Source organism: Rana temporaria, chromosome 2 (assembly GCF_905171775.1).
Source record: "Rana temporaria chromosome 2, aRanTem1.1, whole genome shotgun sequence".
NCBI lineage: Eukaryota > Metazoa > Chordata > Amphibia > Anura > Ranidae > Rana > Rana temporaria.
This window is the reverse complement of record NC_053490.1, coordinates 222,035,413-222,041,751: the sequence shown is the minus strand read 5'-3', so window position 1 is coordinate 222,041,751 and position 6,339 is coordinate 222,035,413.

Here is a 6,339-nt window from a genome sequence, read left to right as displayed (position 1 = left end):
CTTCCACTGTCCCTCGATGTCTTCTCCCGCCCTCGATGACGCTTCAGCCAATCAGGTTACCAGGTTAAAAGAACCGGTGAACCTGATTGGCTGAGACGCCTGTCAGTCTTATACAAGGACCGCATCCCTAGAGCGTTCCTTGTATAAGCTTCCGGGACCCGAGGGCTGTACTCGGAAAAGCCTATCAGAGCCTCTGATAGGCACTTCTGTACAGCCAACCAGCTGCCGTTATTCAGATGGCCGGACATGAGCGCCGACCATCTGAATAGAACAGCGGCAGCGGCGATAATAACATAGATTCATGCAATGCATGAATCTATGTTATTAGACTCAGTGGCGGTGAGAGCCAGAGGGGGCGGCGCTCCAGCGCCCTCTATGGACGAACCGCCACTGCCCATGTCCATCAATAGGCTTTGGTGGGTATCCAAGGAAGAAAGCATGTTGCATTCAGTACAATTTTATTGTTGGTCAAGCAAGCCATGTAAACAGGGATCTACAATCTATAGTGAACTCTACAATTCATTTACTTGGTGAACATAGAATAGGTTCTCTCGGAGGGAAGGGCAGGGTAAGCTGAGCTGTTGACAGAATGACATAAATGCCGTATTATGTCTGCTGGGAACTTTGACAGTGCCTACAGCTACAGAAATGAATGTGGGTTTGTTTAAGAGCTTATTACTGGTTGTTCAAATTTTGCAAATACTTAAAGGGGTTGTAAAGATTTGTTTCTTTTATTTTCTAAATAGGTTCCTTTAAGCTAGTGCATTGTTGGTTCACTCACCTTTTCCTTTGATTTCCCTTCTAAATGTTGTTTTTCTTTGTCTGAATTTCTCACTTCCTATTTCTCCTCAGTGAGCTTGCCCAGTCCCAAGGGAGGGGGCAAGCACACTGACTAACACCCAGCCAGAACAGCTCGGATGATGGGGGCAAGCTTACTGAGGAGAAACAGGAAGTGAGAAATTCAGATAAAGAAAAAAAAACATTTAGAAGGGAAATCGAAGGAAAAGGTAAGTGAACCAACAATGCATTAGCTTTTAAGGAACCTATTTAGAGAAAAAAAATCTTTACAACCCCTTTAAAGCTGAATTGCAGGCATGGATTTTATTGCATAGTCACATTTGCCCCTGTATTCTCTATGTAGAAGGGCAACTCTCTGGCACAGGACCGAGAAGACAGTGGTGATCACTTTAGTAGTGGTGCCTAAAAGAGTTATACTCTGTTTCCCCAGTGGCATAATATTTGGACAGTGACATCACTACTATCCCACCCCTTTGCGTATGTGGTGACATCAGCGGTTCCTAGAGACAAGTAACCAGTGACAGTGGGAAGCTATAATAAATAAAAACTTAAAATGGCATTGTAGATTTACTTTAAATTATAATTCCAATTGAAAGCATTCAGTGGTCCATTAATGCTCTCAAGTAAACACAGCAATATCCAAGTCCAAGGATCCAGGTCCACATAGAGGATGAAGTGCATAGATGGCCTGAGCCCTAAAGCTCACCACACATAACAATATGATTGTGCAATCTCCTTTAAATATCCAACCCACTATATAGTGTAAGGACCTGCTTTGGATACCAATTGTTACTGGGAGACAGGTAGGTATTCATATCACATAGATTTGGTAGATCTACTGTAAAGTTGTACAAAGTTTGTATGGCCAGATGGTAACATATATGTTGAGCCCTAAGCATAAGACAACACTTTTTTTAAGTACAGTACCTGCCCATGGGTGAGGCTACATTTATTCACTGCTCATTAAGTATTTGTTTGACAGATTGCATATTTCATTCCTACTTGGTTCATACTTCACAACTGGCACAGTACATCCCAATGTAGGATGATCTGGACTTTACTATGCACCTTGAAGAGCGGGTGGGCTAACTTTTTATTAAATAATATTGCATAGGACAGGGGAAACGTGATGAGGACGTGACGTGCGTGAGGGTGGGAGGTGCCGGAGCGCTCCATGGCCCGAGGTAGGGAGTGGCGGGGATCCGACGGAGCCAGCATCGGTCCGGTGGAAGCCAGCTTGAGAGGCTGACACCCCGAAGACCGGAGTCGGAGTCCCAGCCCCGCTCAGCGCGACCTAACACTCCGACGGGACCCAAGACCCAGGATCCAACAGACTCCCGACGGACCGAAGTGACTGAGGCTTTCAGTCTCCCAGCGCGGCGGGTCCGGACAGACACATCGCTGCATATAGAAACTGCCAGGAAATAGACGAAGGAGGAGATCAGCTGAGAAAGGCGGAGCAGCGGCAGCGGGTCTTTAGAGGGTCCCGAGGTTGGGTGAGATGCTCAGTTGAGCCGAGCAGGGTCGGGCGCCGTCCCGCCCCCCCCCGCCCCCCCCCCCCTTGCCTGGTCGGGTGATTCATAAAATGTATGCCATGATTTTGAGCACAGGGAAGTAATATTGGATCGTGACCAAATGCAGAGATCAATGAGGAAGGGTGTTAAACTGGTATCAAAGCCCCAACTGATTAAGGAGTTGTAAAACCCTCATACACAGGGCGATCATTGATATAAAAATCCCTCAGGACACTTGCGGAGCATAGCCCAGGGAAGAGACTCTGGGCTGAGATGAGGGGGTGAACACGTTAACTTTGACACCGAAGTATTAATGGATAGAGGAACAGAAATCTATGCATGTGAACGATGGTCATAATTACACAACCTTGCAGGACTTATGTGATGTAAGACCCATAGGCGTCTGGTCTATGCTAGTAAATTATCGGTGCTCATGAACGGGGGGCAGTGAAAAGGAATACTAAGTCCATACTAGTTATAAATACCTTTTGCGCGTCACCTGAACACCTGCTTGGGTAGGCCACCCAGTGTAAGGAGGACTGGTCAGAGAAAATACCAGGGTTAAATCCCTAAAATACACTGCGGGTATCCCCCTCATAAGAAGATAATTCGGAAGTTACAGCTGGCCTGACCATAGTAGAAATTGAACTGTGTATTAGACGGGCAACAGACAGGACTCAACAGGGAAACGGGACGGAGAGGCCGCAAGTGGTATCCCCGCTCCGGGTTTTCTCTTTTTCTGGTGCCTCCTCTCTGGATCTCTTCCTTGTTTTTATTATCTTTTTGCGTTTTTCTTTTTCCCCTCTGCTCTTTATTTCTCTCCCCACAGATAGACCAGCACATTTTGTCGCTGGTGCGTCAAACACCCTAATCAGAGCAGAGCAGAGTATACGATAATTGATACGGCTTGACCTCTGGGAGTGAGGGGAAGGGAGAGGAGTGAGGAGGAAGGGTAGGGAAAAGATAGCGAGAAAGGAATAGATATTTCCGTGGGTAGTGACCTAAGCAAGGCTGAGTATAAGAAATAATCTTTAGATCGTAAAAAAACCTTTTCAAACTGGGGAAGAGAATCAGACCCTCCAATAAAATGAATAGATCGACGAGAGGCGTTACTACAAAACCAACCAAGAATAATTCGGGGAATAGCTCTATACAGCAATAAGAAGAAGAACGACACAAAAAAAGGAGCAAGCAGTGCGGAGAGCTCTAAAGGGGAAACGACAATAGAAAGCGAGCAAGAGCATAATAATTCTGAAGAGCTAGCCCAAGACACACAACCCCCCACAAAGGCAGAGATGAACGCAATGCTGCTGAGGATGGAAAATGTCATAAGGACAGAAATCAATAAGGTAAGAACAGACCTTGGGGGGCTCCGCAAAAGAGTGGAAGAGACGGAAAGGAGAATAGAGGAACAGGACCAGGAAATAAACTCCCTGAAAAAGCAAGTAAAGGCCCTGAGCGAAAGTCAAATATTGGCGGCATATAGGATAGAGGACCAGGAGAATCGCAACAGGCGACAGAACCTTAGAATCAGAGCGATAGTAGAAGAAAAGGATGAAGACCTTAGAGACATCATGAACACAATTTTTAACCCCTTGCTAGAGAGATCAGCAGAATCGAAGCCCCTTAAGATCGAGAGAGTGCACCGAGTGGGGAACCCCCAACAGACAGAAAGATACGGACCAAGGGATGTTGTGGTACGTTTCAGGAATTACGTCGACAAAGCAGAAATCTGGGGAAGGCTCAGGGGGAAACCCCCCCTGAGATATAGAGAGACTGAACTACAAATATTCTCCGATCTGTCGAAAGAAACGTTGGCAAGGAGAAGACACCTGAAACCCCTCTTAGAGCTGATCCGGATACAAAATATAAAGTACCAATGGGGTTTTCCGGCATGCCTCATAGGCATAAAGGGGGGTAAAACAGCACGACTAAGGTATCCGGAGGAATTTAATGAATTCTGCTCTAAAATGGATCTAATAGCCCCTGAGCTACCGGATTGGGTGGATTAGTTGGGTTCTGGATAGTCTGGAATTTCAGGATGCTGGATCGGGCGGATGGGGGGGGGGGAGGGGGGGAGTCAATGGAGTGTTCTGGAGCACCACCACGAAGGAGGAGCCGAGGGTGAAGTCGAGGAGTCATCTAATAGCGGCTCCCAGGCCAAGAACGGGCCAGGGTAGGGGTGGGAGGGACAGGGGGAGGGGGAATAGGGGGGGGAGGGGAGGAGGGGGACTGGGGGGGGGGGCGGGTGGGGAATGGGAGGGGGACCATCTGAACGACTCCACAAGAAATCTTTTTAAACTCTTTAAAAAAAATAGAAATAAAAAGATACATATTTATAAATGACAGATATTAAGTTCCTCTCATACAATGTAAAAGGATTAAACTCTCATATTAAGAGACATAAAATTCTCTGCGAATTAACACAGTATAAAGCAGATATCGTCTACTTACAAGAGACCCACATTACCTTGGAGTCCAATATAAAGCTGTATTCACCTGAATATCCTGCATGGTATTATGGGGATACAATCTCATCGCGATCCCGAGGGGTTGCTATAGGATTTGCAAGAGGAGTCCGATTCACATTGGTGGACAGACAGATAGACCCCGAGGGGAGATTTCTGTTTTTGAAAATAAAACTAGGAGGGGAGGACTTTACCCTGGCAAATGTTTATGCCCCCAATGTGAATTCGGTTAAATATATCAGTAAAATTCTAAGAAAATTAAAAGAATTTGAAGAGGGACATGTAGTGTTGATGGGTGACTTTAATTTCTGCATGAGCCCGAGCCTCGATAGTACGTCCCAGGTACAGGGGACTAATTGCGAGCATCTTAAGTTACTGAAAAAACAAATGTTACAAAATCAAATGGTGGATGTCTGGAGAATTCTCAACCCTAAGACCCGTGACTACACGTTTTTTTCCCCTGTATATGGGACGTACTCGAGGATCGACTACATCCTCGTGGACCATAGACTTCTAGAGAGTGTGGTTGAAGTAAGTTGTGAGATCACGACGATATCAGACCATGCCCCTATAACCATGAAAATAAGCACATCCATTCAAAAAGCTACTCCACCAGAATGGAGATTGGATGAAAGTCTGTTGGAGGACGAGGAGGTAGTCGAGAGAGTACAGAAAGAATTGGAATTTTATTTTCGGGAGAATGACAAGGAGGGCATCTCAAGAGCTTCCCTTTGGGACGCCCATAAAGCCTATATAAGAGGGATTTTTATTGGAGAAGGGGCAAAGAAAAATAAAATAAGAATGAGTAAACTAAAAACACTAAAGGAGGAGATATATAGGTTGGAACAGGAACATAAAATACAGGGGCAAAAGAGGGAAACACTCCGTAAGCTAACTATAATAAGAGACGAATATAGAGCCCTTGCTGAGCAAGAAACTAAGAAATACATAGACAGTACAGAGAGAGAAAGATATGTCTGGGGTAATAAACCTAGTAAAAACCTGGCTAGAATGGTAAGAAAAAAGAAAACCAGGAATTTTATTGAAAAAATCAGGAATGGGAACAGGGATCTAGTCTATGCGACAAATAAAATAACAGAATCCTTTAGAAGCTATTATGAAGAATTATACGGCGTTCAACAAAAGATCAGGGACCCACGTGAAAAAATGGATAAGATTAGGGAAGTATTACAGCATGCTAACCTACCGAAGCTAGAAGAGCATGAGATAGTAAGAATGGAGGAATGTATAACAGAGCAGGAAATAAGCGAGGTCTTAAAAAACACTCCTAAGGGGAAAAGCCCTGGGCCAGACGGCTTTACGTCTGCTTACATACAAAGGTTTAGTACCATCCTAGTTCCTAGACTATGTCAATACTTTAATGGACTGGGGTTAGACTATGAGATGAGTAGAGAGGCATTAACAGCAACGATCACTGTTCTTAAAAAAGAGGGAAAGGACAATACGATTTGCACAGTGGATAGACCCTGCCACGAGGAGGAACGGCACCAGTTGTAACTCTATGGCACAATCGTATGGGCGGTGCGGAGGCAGGGCAA